The sequence below is a fragment of the Salvelinus namaycush genome, chromosome 2 (genome assembly GCF_016432855.1).
Source record: "Salvelinus namaycush isolate Seneca chromosome 2, SaNama_1.0, whole genome shotgun sequence".
NCBI classification, from domain to species: domain Eukaryota; kingdom Metazoa; phylum Chordata; class Actinopteri; order Salmoniformes; family Salmonidae; genus Salvelinus; species Salvelinus namaycush.
The window spans coordinates 47,793,894-47,813,733 of NC_052308.1; positions in this window are offsets into that span (position 1 = coordinate 47,793,894).

Consider the following 19,840-nt stretch of genomic DNA (forward strand, 5'->3'; position numbering starts at 1 on the left):
TACTCTCAATGATCGGCTATGAAAAGCCAACTGACATTTACTCCTGAGGTGCTGACCTGTTGCACCCTCGACAATTACTGTGATTATTATTATTTGACCCTGCTGGTCATCTATGAACATTTGAACATCTTGGCCATGTTCTGTTATAATCTCCACCCGGCACAGCCAGAAGAGGACTGGCCACCCCTCTTATTAATCTGGTTCCTCTCTAGGTTTCTTCCTAGGTTTTGGCCTTTCTAGGGAGTTTTTCCTAGCCACTGTGCTTCTACACCTGCATTGCTTGCTGTTTGGGGTTTTAGGCTGGGATTCTGTACAGCACTTTGAGATATCAGCTGATGTAAGAAGGGCTTTATAAATACATTTGATTTGATTTGATGTAGGAAATATAAAAATAAAGAACCCTTGAATGAGTAGGTATGTCCAAACTTTTAACTGTTACTGTATATCAAAAAAAATAAGATAAACAATAATTAGCTGTCTGGTCTTCATTTTGGGTTAGAGTTTGGCATAAGGTTAGCAGTGTGATTAGCGTTTTATTTAAGGTTATGGTTAGGTTAAAAATCAGATTTTGTGACTTATTGGCTTTGCCAGCTAGTGATCACCCTGCAGAGCTGCCTCCAGTATGTGATTCATCCCAATAAATGCCAACCTGCAAACAAATAGCAAAGCACTTGATACGACTTGGCTATTGATCGTAAAAATATATGAGGAGGCAATATCACATTCAATCATAAATTACTTTTTTTGTCCCAGGGGCTGTATTTAAACACAGTTCAAACAAATACATTGAAAGTGCTGTTTTGCAATAGAAAATGTATTGGTTATGGAGGAAGTGAGAGCTCCTTCAACATCCACCGAGCCACCCACCACTATTTCGAGACAGCATGATCGATTGCTGTGATGTATGAAATGCCACAGATTCACAGTAGCATAATACTGCCGGTGTCAATGGAGCCATTGATTTCCTGAATCATTTCTCCTTGTTATTGTTCTGTGACCTCCCTCAAAGTCATGTACAGAAAATTGTTTGTACAATAAAATACATGGGCATACTCATGTAGGTGGTAATGCCTCAGTAACATTTTGAGTCTATGCTTTGTGGTGATGGTGTATATTATTATGCTTTGTGGTGATGGTGGATATTATTATGTTTTATGGTGATGGTGTATATTACTATGCTTTATGTTGATGGTGTATATTACTATGCTTTATGGAGATGGTGTATATTACTATGCTTTATGGAGATGGTGTATAGTATTATGCTTTATGGTGATGGTGTATAGTATTATGCTTTATGGTGATGGTGTATATTATTATGTTTTATGGTGATGGTGTATATTACTATGCGTTATGGAGATGGTGTATATTATTATGCTTTGTGGTGATGGTGTATATTATTATGCTTTATGGTGATGGTGTATATTATTATGTTTTATGGTGATGGTGTATATTATTATGTTTTATGGTGATGGTGTATATTATTATGCTTTATGGTGATGGTGTATATTATTATGCTTTATGGTGATGGTGTATATTATTATGCTTTGTGGTGATGGTGTACATTATTATGTTTTGTGGTGATGGTGTATATTATTATGCTTTATGGTGATGGTGTATATTATTATGCTTTTTGGTGATGGTGTATATTATTATGCTTTATGGAGATGGTGTATATTATTATGTTTTGTGGTGATGGTGTATATTATTATGCTTTGTGGTGATGGTGTATATTATTATGTTTTATGGTGATGGTGTATATTATTATGCTTTATGGTGATGGTGTATATTATTATGCTTTGTGGTGATGGTGTACATTATTATGTTTTGTGGTGATGGTGTATATTATTATGCTTTATGGTGATGGTGTATATTATTATGCTTTATGGTGATGGTGTATATTATTATGCTTTATGGAGATAGGGTATATTATTATGTTTTATGGTGATGGTGTATATTATTATGCTTTATGGTGATGGTGTATATTATTATGCTTTATGGTGATGGTGTATATTATTATGCTTTGTGGTGATGGTGTATATTATTATGCTTTGTGGTGATGGTGTATATTATTATGCTTTATGGTGATGGTGTATATTATTATGCTTTATGGTGATGGTGTATATTATTATGCTTTATGGAGATGGTGTATATTATTATGTTTTATGGTGATGGTGTATATTATTATTCTTTGTGGTGATGGTGTATATTATTATGCTTTGTGGTGATGGTGTATATTATTATGTTTTATGGTGATGGTGTATATTATTATGCTTTGTGGTGATGGTGTACATTATTATGTTTTGTGGTGATGGTGTATATTATTATGCTTTATGGTGATGGTGTATATTATTATGCTTTATGGTGATGGTGTATATTATTATGCTTTATGGAGATAGGGTATATTATTATGTTTTATGGTGATGGTGTATATTACTATGTTTTATGGTGATGGTGTATATTATTATGCTTTGTGGTGATGGTGTATATTATTATGCTTTATGGTGATGGTGTATATTATTATGCTTTATGGTAATGGTGTATATTATTATGCTTTATGGTGATGGTGTATATTATTATGCTTTATGGTGATGGTGTATATTATTATGCTTTGTGGTGATGGTGTACATTATTATGTTTTGTGGTGATGGTGTATATTATTATTCTTTATGGTGATGGTGTATATTATTATGCTTTATGGTGATGGTGTATATTGTATATTATTGCTATGCCCATTTAAAACCATTGTGTTTTTATCATTTCATTTTACAGATGCACTCTCAAGTTGTGTACTAAGTCAGCCAATTCGTGTGATATGTTACGAATTTTGCAATTCCTAGAATATATGAATTTAGCAATGTGTGCACTATGTTAAAAAATCGATTGTGCTTAAGATCCCGGAGTGCATCTTTAAGGTTACCCAGGGTTGTAATAATATTTACTCAAGCGTATGAGTAACATCAGCCCCCAAGTTAGCTTTAAAGTAGCCATATTTGTTTTTAATCAGCGGAAGATGAGAGTAATTACAGAGCTGCCAGACATTTTGTCTCGGTCATTTGTCATGCAGTGCCGCCTCTCTGTCAGCTGCCTACAGAGCACAGGAGGTTGTCCCTTCATCACAGAAACTAAATTAGCAACATCAATAAACATCAGCAGCCTGTGTGTGACCTTAACACAAGGTTGAATGTAGTTACACTTCCAAGTCAATGTAATATCCAGGTTATGCTACTGAACAACTCGACTATAAGTACCCTTTAATAAGGACTTTATATGCTGTGTCAAAAAGTACATCCTAAAGACACTAACTCAATCACCATCTGCAGTTTTGTTTGATACAAGCTGCTTTGTATCAAATGTTATCAAGAAGTAGCAAAGTATAAGGCCCTGTTCAAAGCTGATAGTCTGCAATGTACTTCCATCCAGTTTGCTATTCCTCTATCATAGATTAGCATGCATGGACCAACCTCAGAAGCCAATGGGGATTTTCATGGAATGGATAACAAAGTCACAGACACCAATCAACATCTGAGAGCCCATTGATTTGTGGGATAATGAGGCATTGGATAACTGGTTTGCATAGAGTCCCAAGGCAGAGAGAGAGAGAGAGAGAGAGAGAGAGAGAGAGAGCATCAATACCCGACTAAGAAAGTTTTGGAAAAGCAGACTGAAACTCAGGATCAATGGTACTTCAATTCATTAGCTATAATTGTTTCATAGTTTTACATTCTACCTATTGTCAAAACAGCCAGCCCAGCACAGTACAGCTCAGGTCGGTTTGCCTTAGCTCTGCTCAATAGTGTGAAAAGGCTCAAACTCTTATCATCCATGGTGTGATGAAAGAGTCGAGCAGAAAGATACGTATCTTCCCCTCTCTGTCTCCTTCTCAGATTTAGCCCATCATAGACCCATGAAGGGGTGCGTTTTTTTGTGCAGAGACATTGTAACAATTCATACTCCATTTATGGTTAAGTGGGATCAAGCACCCAGATCTTTGGTTGCTGTTGGCGTACCATCAACTCTGTCAAACCTGCAGTGGTGGTGAGAATAGGATGGAAAAGTTTTGATTTTTAAGACGTGTTGTTTCAGTAAGAGGAAGAGCTGTAGGCTGACCTATGCCCCAGGAAGGGATTGAGAAACACCTGCTCTATACCATGCACCATTAGAGCTGGAGCAATCAAACCTGATATATAGGAGGCTAGCTGTCCAACCAAAGAATGTGTCGCCAACACCAAAACGATTATGTCCTAATGCGTCCTAAACGTCTGTCTCGGAACACTATCTCTTCTTGTCCTCTGTCGCCTTACATATGCTTAATGATGGATACCGATCATGGTATACTAACATTATTGAATGTATGTGGATGGGCTGTGAGACACAGGTGGGCAGAGGTGACCGCAGGTGTTATCTTAACCCACCAACTGTGTCCCAGTTAGCAAACGGCAGCTCTGACGGCGTTAATTTAGTTAATGGTGTTTAAAATTAGCTTCGGCATCTATCATTTCCATGGGCTGAATGGCTTTGTGTCAGGCCCTGGCACAGGCAATCTGTCACCGCACGTCCATCTGTCCCGCCTCAATGCGCCATCAGTCAAACACTCTGAAATATTGCCACGGGACACACGCACCAAACACTCTGGGGGTTACATCCACGCAAACGCTCAGTGGGGAAATGTAAAGAATAAACAACAACGACGGCGTGTCGTTGTTTAGTCACTGCACGTGGCTTGAGCTGTTTAAGGCAGTCTTTGCCTCTCTTTCTGTTTCCTTAAAGTACGGTAGGAAGAATATTTTCTCAGAGGGGTCCCTTACAAAGAGAAGGTGAGGGACGAGAGCATTTTATTTGTTGACTTGAGGTACAACAACTGTCGCCATTGGTAAATGTATCCTAGCATTAAGGAAATTGTTAAATACATAGTCATAAATTGATTTGTCAAGCTATTTTCTCATTCAAAATGCTGGCATAGTGTGTCAGTTAAGGGGCTACCTATTCTTATATTTGTATTTTATTCTGTTATGACAAAAATCCTCAAATCAGTTGTTATTGCTACTTTCTGATCACAATGTTTCAAAGTTGTTATTGAGTCTAGGTGCTGCTGGAAGTGGTGTTGGAGGGCCAGTAGGAGGCACCCTTTGCTCTGGTTTAAAAAATGATCCCAATGCCCCAGGGCAATGACTGCCTTGTATAGGGTGCCGTCTTTCGAATGTTACGTTAAACGGGTGTCCTGACTCTCTGTGGTCACTAAAGATCCCATGGCACTTATTGTAAGAGTAGGGGTGTTAACCGCGTTATCCTGGCTAAATTACCAATCTGGCTCTCATACCATCATGGTCAACTAATCATCCCCAGCTTACAATTGGCTCATTCACCCCCCCCCCCTCCTCTCCCCCGTCATTATTCCCCAGGTCGTTGCTGTAAATGAGAATGTGTTCCCAGCAACTTGTCTGGTAAAATAAGGGTTAAATAAATAACATAAAAATACTTTCTGTTGACAATGTTTCATCTCCATAAATCACTCTATTTTTTAAGGGTCATAGTCTGAGAGGGGAAGAGAAACAGTACAACTGCTGCACAGGAGTACTGTCCGACAAGGCTATTATTTAGCTATGGTTGTGGATGTGGATTGATTATACACTATAATGACAAATGTGGTGTGCCCAGCTCTACGCAGAAAGATATAGTACAGTAGCTGTAACTTCCAAGAGTTGTCCACTTTGACCTAAGAAAGACGACCAGAACTCTACAATAAATGTTTCTTTCATTGCATAACCAGTCACAAACATTACGGTGGATTTCAATATAAATTGCATGTTACATTATCAGTTGGCCATGCAGCAAAAATACATTTAACCTCTTTGGCACTGTTCATGTTTGACATTTAATGTCCACCGTTTCGGGCGTTGAATATAAAAAAAAAACACATTGTTCTCAAAAAAAAGGCACTCACACATCTGAGCTATCTTTGTTGCAGATGCATGGTAACAGTTGAATAAGATTAGAAAAAATGTAAAAACCCACTCGCTGCTCTTGCTAGTATCCCTGCTCTTTATTAAACTTCAATAAAGAGCCGTGATTTAACCTAGTTAAATGGAAAATTATCAAATGAGGTAAAAGGTCAGAAAGAACCAGAAATATAATATACAATCTATAACTATATATAAAATTACTTTAGAATATGTATGTTATTTCCTCCTAAAACTATGTTTAGATCATTTAAAATGCGTAACAGATGCATTTAAGAACCTGTGTTTTTCACAACTAACCAACCGGGGATGCAAATTTCGGTCAATTTTGCTGCGGACTCTAGGGACCTCATTAACTGGTTAACAAACTGTCATTTGCTTTCCAAAGAGTAAAAAGACGTGACCAACATAAAATGTACACGACCAATAAACTTGGATTTGATATCTGCGCATGTGCAGGATTTTTTAAAACATAGCTGCCTCCCAATGCCCACTCCTATACCTATTGCATTCATTTTTTTTTTTTTTTAATTCCTCAGTTTTTTTTTTGCATTCCTCAGTTGGCAATTTGTAAGCACGATTTCATGTTATTGTTTCAGGAGGGGAGTTAGGCTACATTTTCCTGATTACTCAAACTAAATTATTCTGCTGCTCTTTGTTTGTTACATACTTCAGTCTGAGACTGCCATATTTGAAGTTGTTTGTGGTGATGCAAAAATGAGGGGTGTGGTACAAAAAAAGTCATTAGCTATTGGATTATCTCTAACAAATCAGAGTATCAAAGTCAATGACGAGTTTTCAAGATGCCACTTTACTCACGTCTCTTTTGGCTCTGGCCCAACCCATCGGTTTCTGGGACCAATCAGAACTGTTAGAATATGTATGCATTCTATAAATAGTTGGGGAGGTACTCAGATCCAGACCAATTGTGGAGAAAGAAACTAACGTCTGTGGGTGTGGCGAAGTGTTTGGCCGGAGGCAAAGTCTACATGCAGCTATTTAAATGTTGTACACAAGACATGATTGACATGTCTGTACAAACGTTGTTGTCTGTTGTAACAGTATTGCAAACATAAGCACGACACAAGCAGGCAGTCTTGCGATTTCATGTTCTTCTTACCTGCTGAGTTACATGCAGCTATTTAGGCAAGCATATTAAACACAAGCAAGACACTGCATTGTTGTTAATGGCACTTAAATAAGCATTTCACTGTTAGTCTACACCTGTTGTTTAGGAAGCATGTGACAAATAAGATGTGATTTGATTTGAGGCAGTCAAAACAGCGATTTAATGTTTTTGAACAACTCGAGAGTCATGACCCCAATCTGTGAATTTCATGTTAGTTGTTTGTTTGACCTGCTGGCCTCAAGGAATACAGCCACTGAGGTATATTTATGACCTAATACAGTAGGATTAATACCACTCCTCCGGCTCAGCGATTTCAGAGACGTTCACCGACCGTTTTATCATGTGTGTGTAAAGATCCTTAGCTTTGTGAAATCATTTTCCGGAGGGGCGGGGTCGGGGCGAAAACTCCGTATTCACAGCCACGGCCTATAAAATAATTTCCTCAACGTTTCTATGGTCGGATTTTGGCTAGGCTACTTTGAAGCAAGGTAAGACATGCCTCATAATATGAAGTAAAACGTTCAAGTTTCAAATAATTAAGTATATGTTCTCAAAATGCACACTACTTCCAGCTCATATTGCAAAGTGATGGGCGACGTGCTGATAGCCTGCCTACAGTTGCCTAATGTATGCATTCGAATAGAGGACGCACTTCAATTAGGAGGTGAGAAATAGAAATTGTAGCAATAGAAAGCAGGGATTTTCCTCCATTTAATTGTGGCCATAAAAACTCTGTTTTCAACATCCAATTGCATTTATAATTGTTGCGCATTGATTGGGCTTATAGCAGGGTCAGTCATAGTAGAACGATGCCTGGAGAAAATTGGGGTTAAGTGCCTTCCTCGGCAGATTTTTCCCCTTGTAGGCTCGGGTATTCAAACCAGAAACCGTTCGGTTACTGGCCCAAAGCTCAAGGAGTGTTGTTCAAGGACCTGTAGCGTTTGCTGTCAGACAGGTGATATTATTGAGGTCAAGGAGCATTGTTCAAGGAGCTGCAACTCTCTGCCAGACTAGTGATATTATTCCACTCAAACTAGGCTCTCAATGCTATGCACGTTTGATAAATAAGATACATGATGATCTAACGAAAAACACGGGACAATTTAATTCCACAAAATGATGCAAATTAACCTGTAAACCAATAAGTATGACCGGTCAAATCGATTAACAGTTCACTGTTAACATCCCTATAACAACCTAATAGACCTAAAACAACAAAGTAACACCTGGATAAAACCGTAACTTCCTGAAAACCTACGTAGGGGGGATGAGAGCGGACATCCAGGTGATCGTCCCCACTCTGTCACCTGTCATGATAAGGCAACAGGCCTGTGATAACCATGTAAGTGTGCCATCCCTTGTTTTTCTCAGGCCAGTCTTTGAGGGCCTAAACTGGTGGGGAGATTCATCTGTCATGCTCTCAGTTTAGGGATTCTGTAGGTGTCTCGGAAAATGCCTGTTTTGGAAAGGACCAGCACATTCATAGGGATGGTAAACTAATCAAGTGTCGATTGTATTGCTTTTACTTATTTCTATCATGCAAGGTCATCTATGTCACTTTTTGCAGTATATATAATGTGCCATTTATTGTTTCCCAAGTAGGGCCAGTCAAAATTAATTCAGGGCCTAATAATGAAAAATGAAACTGAACTAATCCCCATCTCCACCGCTGCTGAATTTAGAAAATATGTCACTTCAAGCCCCCAGACATAACCTAATGCGGACTGAAATACATGTAACCCTGTTATGACAAACATAATAGTCAAAAGTTCAGTCTAAATTCAGACATTACAAGTTGGATGCTTGTCATGATCAGTAAAGATCAACATAGCATAATTTCTATGACAGAAATTGGGTTTCCATCCAATTCATGCAAACTTTCTAAAATCGGCATAAAGAAATATATGTGCATTGTCCCACCAGTGGTGTTTCCACCAAACTGACTTGTTGCAGAAGAAAATCAGCGTGTGATGACAAAGTGCACTCAAAATGTACTTTTTTGTTTAAGTTTTCATGTACCGAATAAAAATCAAATGTTGAATGTGTTTCCGTCGCATTTTGAACTCTGCTGATGTTGCGTTAACAAATGTGCCTGCTCTGGTCTAGACACATGCTGTAGCCAATAGCTCACAGATACCGTGTGGTTAGGCTCTGTGGGAAGGCTAGTCCACATGATGAGATTATGAAGGGGAATGTGAATGTTTTTATTTGTCAAAATGCCAATCAAGCATCGATCGTCATTTCACCAGAATAAGACCCTCAACATTTATTGGAAAGGAGCATCATGCATCACTTTCACCAGCCTGTGAAGTTCACCATAACTTATTTAATCTGTAGCTTAATTTAAAATGTATGGTTTCCCGAGTCATAGTAGGAGGACCACACACCAAAATTTGCACATAAAGGCGTTTCCACCGCCATTTCTTGCATAATACATTTTACAGACACATAAAGATCCCACCATGTCGAACGAACAAATTACCTGTCGGCATGTATAAAATTGTACCAAAACATCCTGTTTCCACCACAGCTGTCATAATTATTTGTATATGGTATGACTTTACTTGCATAAAAACTGGAAATGTGGTTGGTGTCACCCAAACCTTCCATCAGCTGGCTTTGAAGAGAGGTGACACTACCTCCCCCTCTCCATCCAACCTAAATTGAGGCATCCTCATTACCATCTAACACAGGCACTAAGTGATGGGGTCCCTCCCTATTCCCCATGCATCTCCTGTGTTCGCCAACGGCCTGATAATACACCGCTATCGATTTGTGTGTCAGGGTTTGTGGAAGGTGTAATGTCTATTGATCGGGAGTGGTGGCTCAGGTTAAGTGTAAGGTCAGTTTTTTCAATCACTACAAAGGATTTTCTCACAGCCCAACGGAATCAATAGCTCATTACGCTAGCTCTTCCTCACACTACTGTAAGGGGAATGAAAACACTGGTCATTTTGCATTGAATTTAGAGTAGCCGCCTCCAAATGAGCTCTGCTTGGCTACTGTAGACGAGTCACAACACAAGCCTCAGCACAGCAACACTCAAGGAAACAACATGGGGCCAACTTGCAGAGAAGAAAAGAAAAAGCAGGACAGCTTTGAATCAATCAAGCAAGCACTCTGCCTTTTAAAGGAGAAATACATCTGGAAGCTAAAGAAATTTAGAGCTTGGCTCTAAGACTGTCACAAACGTCTACAGATGCACCATCGAGAGCATTCTGTCTGGCTGTATCACCACCTGGTACGGACGGCAACAGCACCACCCGTGACCGTAGGGCTCTCCAGAGGGTGGTGCGGTCAGCCCAACGCATCATCGGTGGCACACTGCCTAACCTCCAGGACATCTACAGGAAGGCCAAGAAGATCATAAAGGACCTCAGTCACCCAAGTCACGGCCTGTTCTCCCCACAGCCATGTAGAAGGCAGAGAGAGTACAGGGGCATCAAAGCTGGGACTGAAAGACTGATAAACAGCTTCTATCTCCAGGCCATCAGAATGTTAAACAGTCATCACTAGCCGGCCTCCGCATAGTACCCTGCCTTGAACTTTAGACACAGTCACTAGCCGGCTACCACCCGGTAGTCTACCCTGCACTTTAGACACTGCTGCCCTACGTACATAGTCATTGAACACTGGTCACTTTAACAATGTTTACATATTGTTTTACCCACTTCATATGTACAGTGCATTTGGAAAGTATTCAGACCCATATTTTGTTACATTACAGCCTTATTCTAAAATGGATTAAATAGTTTTTTCCCTCCTCATCAATCTACACACAATACCCCATAATAACAAAGCAAAAACATTTATTTTAAATTAACGGAAATATCACATTTACATAAGTATTCAGACCCTTAACTCAGTACTCTGTTGAAGCACCTTTGGAAGAGATTACAGCCTTGAGTCTTCTTGGGTATGACATTACAAGCTTGGCACACCTGTATTTTGGGAGCTTCTCCCATTCTCTGCAGATCCTCTCAAGCTCTGTCAGGTTGGATGAGGATGTTGCTGCACAGCTATTTTCAGGTCTCTCCAGAGATGTTAGATCGAGTTCAAGTACGGGCTCTGGCTGGGCCACTCAAGGACTTTCAGAGACTTGTCCCAAAGCCTCTCCTGCGTTGTCTTGGCTGTGGGCTTAGGGTCGTTGTCCTGTTAGAAGGTGAACCTCACTCCAGTCTGAGGGCCTGAGCACTCTGGAGCAGATTTTCATCAAAGATCTCTCTGTACTTTGCTCCGTTCATCTTTCCCTCGATCCTGACTAGTCTCTCAGTCCCTGCCGCTGCCACCACCATGCTTCACCGTAGGAATGGTGCCAGGTTTCCTCCAAATGTGACGCTTGGCATTCAGGTCAAAGAGTTCAATCTTTGTTTCATAAGATCAGAGAATCTTGTTTCTCATGGCCTGATTGGTGGAGTGCTGCAGAGATGGTTGTCCTTCTGGAAGGTTCTCCCATCTCCACAGAGGAACTCTGGAGCTCTGTCAGATTGACCACGGCCCTTCTACCCCGATTGCTCAGTTTGGCCAGGCGGCCAGCTCTAGGAAGAGTCTTGGTGGTTCCAAACTTCTTCCGTTTTAGATTGATGGAGACCACTGTGTTTTTGGGACCTTCAATGGTGCAGACATTTTTTGGTACCCTTCTCCAGATCTGTGCCTCGACACAATCCTGTCTCGGAGCTCTACGGACAATTCCTTCGACCTCATGGCATGGTTTTTGCTCTGACAAGCACTGTCAACTGTGGGACCTTATATAGACATGTGCAAGCCTTTCAAAATCATGTCCAATTAATTGAATTTACCACAGGTGGATTCCAATCAAGTTGTAGAAACATCAAGGATGATCAATGGAAGCAAGATGTAGCTGAGCTCAATTTCAAGTCTCATAGCAAAGGGTCTGAATATTTATGTAAATAAGGTCAATTTTTTATTTTGAATATATTTGCAACAGTGTATAAAAACCTGTATTTGTCATTATGGAGTATTGTTTGTAGATTGAATAAATAAATACAAATCCTCATCAATTTTAGAATAAGGCTGTAAAGTAACAAAATGTGGAAAAAGTCAAGGGGTCTGATTACTTTCCGACAGCACTCCATATACTGTATTCTAGTCATGGATCATCCTATATAGCTTCTGCTGTACTCATCTTTTCTATTCATATACTGTCCATATATATTTATATTCTGGGCTCTGACATTGCTTGTTCTGATATTGCTCAATCTAATATGTCTTAATTTCTTGTTCTTTTTTAAAAACTTTTGGATTATGTGTGCATTGTTAATGTATTGCTAGATATTGCTGTCACGTTCTGACCTTAATTCCTTTTTTCTGTCTCTATTTTGGTTTGGTCAGGGCGTGAGTTGGGGTGGGCATTCTATGTTTTGTTCTATGTTTTGTATTTCTGTGTTTGGCCTGGTATGGTTCCCAATCAGAGGCAGCTGTCAATCGTTGTCTCTGATTGTGAACCATACTTAGGTAGCCTGTTCCCACCTGTGTTTGTGGGTAGTGTTTTCTGTCTCTGTGTCTGCACCAGACAGAACTGTTTCGTGTTGGGCTATGTTTGTTATTTTGTTTTAGTGTTCGGAGTTAAAATAAATATTAACATGGACACGTACCACGCTGCGTTTTGGTCCACTCCTTCTTCCACCAACAGCCGTTACAATTGCTGCATTGGAGCTATAAACAAGTATTTCCCTGCACATGTGATAACGTGCAAAACTGTGTACGTGACCAATAAACATTGATTTGAATTAATTGGGGTGCCCTACAGCAAAACAAGACATTATTTTCTCGGCATGTTCAATGCTATTTTATTAAAAGCTACCAAGGACTCGCAATAACAACTAATAGTTCATTTCAAAGACTTTAGTAAAAATAAAATGAAGAGCCCACGTGGGACCTGCTTGAGAACGAAATAGAATACCATTAGAAAGATGGATGAGAGAATGCACAAAGGTATACCAAATTCCATGAACCCGGGTAGAAATAAAACCATGAACATTATGTTCGTTCAACATGGACTGATGCTTGGCCGCAAAGTGCTCGGTTGCCATGGCACTCTGAAGCCTGTAATTTAAAGCAGCAAGGCCCACAGTAACCTTCCTATGAGACACAATGAAGATTGTGCTAGTAATTCCCCCACGCACATTTTCCTTTGATTAGCTTAGATGGTCGTGTAGCGAGATGGAGCTTTAGGGTACAAACAGGTTTTTATAATTAATTTGTGTTGTTTAATTTTGAAAGTTACATATTATCACAAACAAATGTCATCATGAAATAATCTAAATGCAAAACAGTATTGTCCAAGGGTACCTTCAGATGAAGGAAGACTCTTGTTTACATTTTCTACCGTAGCCGACATCTAGCATGAATAGGACTGGCCTAAAACAGCATTGGCACTTTGGCAATGGCCATCTTTCCATCAATTGTTATTTTCCCTCCTTCACCATTGGAGGAAAGCAAAGGGGGAAATCGCCTTTGTTGTCTTGACTCTAAACTATGGGCCTGTGATGTATGAGTGTAATAAAAAGTCAATTTCTAGTGGTGGCCTTCCAAGTCACAGTGAGACCACAGGACACAGTCTCTAATGGGTAAGTACAGAGAACATTTATGGGAGACACAAGCTCTATAGAAAATGCCTAGCTTCAGACTTTCGGACCATAGGCTAGAGCAGGTTAGGGAGAGGACTTCAATTTAAAGTTTTATTGTGTTAATTTACATTCACTGACCATGGTCCGAATAGGATACTCTTGAATAAAAGACAAATGCAAATAGATGTACCTTTTATATTTTATTGAACTACAAAGCTACCTTTGGAGCTTGATATTGTTTTGGAACAATATAGTTGGAGAAAAATTCAAAAAGGTTGTGTGAACATTTGAGAATTATGTAACTGGCTTCTGTTCAAGACCACTAGTGCGTATTTACTGTGCTTGTATTTGTGAACAGAGAATTACCTAAACATGAAGGTGAACATTTGTATACACAAGGCGTACAAGGCAATAATCTTTATAATAGCCTAATCCTCATAGAAAGATAATGAATATTGGTGGGCAGCCATTTTGTTAACAGTTACAGCAAGGTAATGTTTCCCTAGGTTATGAATAAGAGAGATTTTATTTTGAAATACCAGGTGTTTGAATACTTCCACTTGATTCAGTGGAAGGGCTCCCGAGTGGCGCAGCAGTCTAATGCACTGCATCACAGTGCTAGAGGTGTCACTACCCCGGGCTGTATCACAACCAGCGTCCCATAGGGCGGTACACAATTGGCCCAGCGTCGCCCAGCTTACGCAAGGTTTTGGCCAGGGTAGTCAGTCATTATAAATAAGAATTTGTTCTTAACTTTCTTGCCTAGTTTCATAAAGGTAAATTAAAAAATATATATATAAATCAGCAGAGTGAACTAGGCCAATTAGGTATTTCGAATGGATTTTGGTTTCGAATTAATTGTCTGCTGTGGTATTGCGTTATTATTTTACCACGACTATATTTGTGCATTATTTCAACACAATCTCACACTAAATTCGTGCAGATATGTACAAAAAGTATTTTAGCAGATTTTGTGTGTTTTTGTGTGGCTTAATTCATGTGAAAATACAAAAAAAATGCTACTTAAATCGTTGGAAAAGACCCACATTTTTTTACCACTTCATTCATAGCAAAGTACATTTCTGGGGGGAAAACTTCAGGATGCTGGCTTTCCAGGCGGAGTTCCTCTGTCCAGTGTCTGTGTTCTTTTGCCCATCTTAATCTTTTCATTTTATTGGCCAGTCTGAGATATGGCTTTTTCTTTGCAACTCTGCCTAGAAGGCCAGCATCCCGGAGTCGCCTTTTCACTGTTGACCTTGAGACTGGTGTTTGCTGGTTGCTGATAATGGGCCTCTGTAGATATTCCATAAAAAATCTGCCGTTTCCAGCTACAATAGTCATTTACAACATTAACAATGTCTAGTTGTTAACTGGTGTTTTGCTGAGACTGGTGTTTTGCGGGTACTATTTAATGAAGCTGCCAGTTCAGGACTTGTGAGGCGTTTGTTTCTCAAACTAGACACTCTAATCTACTTGTCCTCTTGCTCAGTTGTGCACTGGGGCCTCCCACTCCTCTTTCTATTCTGGTTAGAGTCAGTTTGCGCTGTTCTGTGAAGGGAGTAGTACACAGCGTTGTATGAGATCTTCAGTTCCTTGGCAATTTCTCGCATGGAATAGCCTTCATTTCTCAGAACAAGGATAGACTGACGAGTTTCAGAAGAAAGTTCTTTGTTTCTGGCAATTTGGAGCCTGTAATCGAACCCACAAATGCTGACGCTCCAGATACTCAACTAGTCTAAAGAAGGCCAGTTTTATTGCTTCTTTAATCAGGACAACAGTTTTCAGCTGTGCTAACATAATTGCAAAAAGGTTTTCTGATGATCAATTATCCTTTTAAAATGATAAACTTGAATTAGCTAACACAAAGTGCCATTGGAACACAGGAGTGATGGTTGGTGACGATGGGACTCTGTACGCCTATGTTGATATTCCATTAAAAAATCTGCCTTTTCCAGCTGCAGTAGTCATTTACAACATTAACAATGTCTACACTATATTTCTGATCAATTTGATATTTTAATGGACACATTTTTTTAATTTTCTTTCAAAAACAGGGACATTTCTAAGTGACCCCAAACTTTTGAATGGCAGTGTAGGCTCAACGAAATATGAAATGCTTTATGAAGGAAATCGTGTAGGTCTACTGTTGCCTACACACAAAAAAGGCCTTTCTGACGACAAGTGCACCAGTATCCCAAAGTATTCATTGAAAACAAGCATAGAAAACAGTATTGGATTTTTCTTTTTAAATAACTACATAAGGCTACTATTATATTATAATTATTTCGGTGACAACCTGGTTGATTAACAATATTTGGTTGTTAAACTTCTTATGGCTGCAATCCCGTTAACGGGATGATATGACAACAGCCAGTGAAAGTGCAGGGCGCCAAATTCAAACAACAGAAATCTCATAATTAAAATTCCTCAAACATACATGTATCTTATACCATTTTAAAGGTAATCTTGTTGTTAATCCCACCAAAGTGTCCGATTTCAAATAGGCTTTTCAGCGAAAGCACCACAAACGATTATGTTAGGTCACCGCAAAATCACAGACAAACACAGTAATTTTTCCAGCCAAAGACAGGAGTCACAAAAAGCAGAAATAGAGATACAATTAATCACTAACCTTTGATGATCTTCATCAGATGACACTTATAGGACTTCATGTTACACAATACATATATGTTTTGTTCGATAAAGTTAATATTTATATCCAAAAACCTCAGTTTACATTGGCACCATGTTCAGAAATGCCTCCAAAATATCCGGAGAAATTGCAGAGAGCCACGTCAAATAACAGAAATACTCATCATAAACTTTGATGAAAGATACATGTTTTTCAAAGAATTAGAGATACACTTGTTCCTAATGCAACCGCTGTGTCAGATTTCAAAAATCTTTACGGCAAAAGCACAATATTGTCACGATCGTTATATGGTGGAAGAGAGGAGGACCAAGGCGCAGCGTGATAACAATACATTCTTCTTTTAATTAAGCGAAACGAAGAACACTATACAAACTATACAAAAACAACTAAACGACGACCGTGACGCTATAACCAAATAGTGCTGACACAAACGCTACACATAGACATAGACAATAACCCACGAAATACCCAATGAATATGGCTGCCTAAATATGGTTCCCAATCAGAGACAATGATCAACAGCTGCCTCTAATTGAGAACCAATCTAGGCAGCCATAGACATACTAGACTAGACTAGACACTGCCCCATAAACATACAAAACCCCTAGACAATACAAAACACATACATCCCCCATGTCACACCCTGACCTAACTAAAATAATAAAGAAAACAAAGATAACTAAGGCCAGGGCGTGACAAATATTCAATAATCTGAGAACAGCGTTCAGCCACAAAAGCAAGCCATACAGTTACCCGCCAAATTGTGCAGTCAACAAAACTCATAAAAAGCATTGTAAATCTTCACTTACCTTTGCTGGTCTTCGTCGGAATGCACTCCCAGGACTCCCACTTCCACAAGAAATGTTTGTTTTGTTCGGTAATGTCCATCATTTATGTCCAAATAGCTATTTTTGTTAGTGTGTTTGGTAAACAAATCCAACGTCAGGAAGCGCGTTCACTTAAAGCTGACGAAATGTCAAAATGTTCCGTAACAGTCAGTAGAAACATGTCAAACGATGTATTGAATCAATCTTTAGAATGTTTTTAACATAAATCTTGAATAACGTTCCAACCGGAGAATTACATTGACTTCAGATGTGCGATGGAACAGAGCTCCCTCTCATGTGAACGCGCATGGTCAGAGCATGGTCAGGTCATGATAGACCAGACTAATTCCCCTCTCATTCGGCCCCCCTTCACAGTAGAGGCATCAGACAAGGTTCTACAGACTGTTGACATCTAGTGGAAGCCGTAGGAAGTGCAAACTCTCATCCATATCTCACTGTGAATTCAATAGGGTCTTGGTTGAAAATCGACCAGCCTCAGAATTCCCACTTCCTGTTTGGATTTTTTCTCAGGTTTTTGCCTGCCATATGAGTTCTGTTATACTCACAGACATAATTCAAACAGTTTTAGAAACTTCAGAGTGTTTTTTATCCAATATGAATAATAATATGCATATATTAGCAACTGGGACTGAGGAGCAGGCAGTTTACTATGGGCACCTCTGGGCACCTTTCATCCAAGCTACTCAATACTGCCACTGCAGCCATAAGAAGTTAACATGTTTTTTTTTAAATTATATAAGTAAATGTGTGACACAAAATAAGGGCCGTGTAGAACACCACTGCCCATCATGCATTGCTCTAATAACTTTCAAAATATTGTTCTGAAGTTTGCCCCATCAAAATATATTTTCCTATTAATTAAGTCGCACAAAAATGTGTCTTTTCACACGAATTAAGCCACACAAAATGCAAAAAAAAATTGTGTGAGATTGAATTAATAAATAATCAACACAATGTAAATATGTATCTGTAATCTGAGTTTAACAGAGTTGGTATAAGAAAATAAAAGACAATAAATTAAAACTATGGAATGGTTCACTCCATCTCCATGAAACCTGTTGCCTCACCAGTTGTAGGCTACTTTTTCTGTCCTTCTGCTCGCATTGGTAGAGGTAGGTGAATTTCTGCTCTTCAAATTTGTTGATTGATAGTGTGTAAATATCGCTGTCTAGTAAAAAGTAGTCAAATATGTTTCCTGTGAACTTAATTGAAACTTTGAGTCGAAATTCTGTTCGTTAAGAATGTTATCTTTCTACAATGGAATGTTCACATTTTGTGTTGAGCACGAGCTGCTAGCTCTCCATGTTGGTTTTAGCATTTGCTAGCTGTGCAGCTTGGCATGTTAGCATCTTAGCAATGCCGTTATTGTCATTGGTTAAAACGAGTAAGCGTAAAAATTCTCACTGGTCAGGCAGGGAGGGTTAGCCTGCTTTACTAACTGACACATGCATATACCTTGAACTGAAAGCATGTTGTTTAAGGTTTCTAGAACTATGCAAGTATGGTACCTTTTGCAAAGGAAATTGAGACACCTTGAACTGAAAGCTTGTTATTTCTTATTTTTCTAATTATGCCAACAAAAAATATAATGAACAAAAATATAAATGAAACATGCAAGAATTGCAAAGATTTTACGGAGTTACAGTTCATAGAAGGAAATCAGTCAATTGAAATAAATTCATTAGGCCCTAATTTATGGATTTCACATCCACTGGGGAGCCAAGGCCAAGCCAATCAGAAAGAGTTTGTCCCCACAAAAGGGTTTTTATTACAGACAGAAATAATCCTCAACACACCCCAACACTCAGACAATCCCGCAGGTGAAGAAGCCGGATGTGGAGGTCCTGGGCTGGCTTGGTTACACATGGTCTGTGGTTGTGAGGCCGGTTGGACGTACTGCAAAATTCTCTAAAACGATGTTGGAGGTGGATTATGGTAGAGACATGAACATTAAATTCTCTGGCAACAGCTCTCTCAAAACTTGAGTCATCTGTGGCATGGTGTTGTGTGACAAAACTGCACATTTTAGAGTGGCCTTTTATTGTCCCCAGAACAAGGTGCACCTGTATATTGGTCATGCTGTTTAATCAGCTTCTTGATATGCCACACCTGTCAGGTGGATGGATTATCTTGGCGAATTAGAAATACTTACTAACAGGGATGTAAACAAATGTCTACACAACATTTGAGAAAAATACGCTTTTTGTGCGTATGGAACATTTCTGGGATCTTTTATTTCAGCTCATGAAACATGGGACCAACACTACCTGTTGTGTTTATAATTTTGTTCAGTATAGATACTCTGATACATCCAGACCATTGTTGTGAAGTCATCCTTTCGTGACATGAATCACACAATTGGACTCTGCCTGTCCTCTGAGGTTGCTGCATAGAAGGTCAGAATTCTGTGAGTACTAGATTTAGTATCTCTGGCTGGTAAGCCGAACGCCAGAGCCAGCATCTTGTGGTAATATCACCCTGCCTAAGACTTGAAGTAGTGTCTCTTATACCCTGGTTTTAGTAGAGCCATTGGTTAGACGAGACCTACTCGGTTTCATTGTTCACTCACCAGGGAGTGGCAAAGACTAAATGTGCCTGTAATGTTGGCGAGGTGCCAGACAGCCCAGTAGTAATGTTATTCATAAACAAGCAATTTTTTATTT